The sequence below is a fragment of the Pteropus vampyrus genome, unplaced genomic scaffold (genome assembly GCF_000151845.1).
Source record: "Pteropus vampyrus isolate Shadow unplaced genomic scaffold, Pvam_2.0 Scaffold1001, whole genome shotgun sequence".
NCBI classification, from domain to species: Eukaryota; Metazoa; Chordata; class Mammalia; order Chiroptera; family Pteropodidae; genus Pteropus; species Pteropus vampyrus.
Genome location: NW_011889782.1, coordinates 9550 through 10041, shown reverse-complemented (window position 1 = coordinate 10041; position 492 = coordinate 9550).

Genomic DNA, 492 nt, shown 5'->3' with positions numbered 1-492 from the left:
CATTATTCTGTTAATATATGGTCTCTTATATTTTAATTTTTTAATTTAATATTTACATCTCTACTCAAGAGTGAATCATTTTTATTGTGCCATGTTTAGTAGGTGTTATGTTAAAATTAGCTAGTTCTGTAAAATAAAATTTATAGCTAATGTAAGTAAGAATATGTTGCAAATTATCTGTAGTTTAAAAGTTAGAAACTCTTAGCCACATTCTCAATGTAAATTTTTAAATAGCCATTTCATACATGGAATATCAATGATAATGAATATAAAAAAGTTTAATTAAATGTGAAAATAAAGGAAAAAACATCAAAATATAATGAAAAACATGCAGTATTTTATATAGAAAAACAGCATTTTCATGAATTTAAAAAATGCAAAAACATATTTTAAGTGCGAAGACAGTTATTAAAGGTGATTTAAACTTTCTGGTTTTCAAATACTTTTTCTCTTGTTTCTTTGTTTCTTTTAATGAAGGGATACTGAGCATCG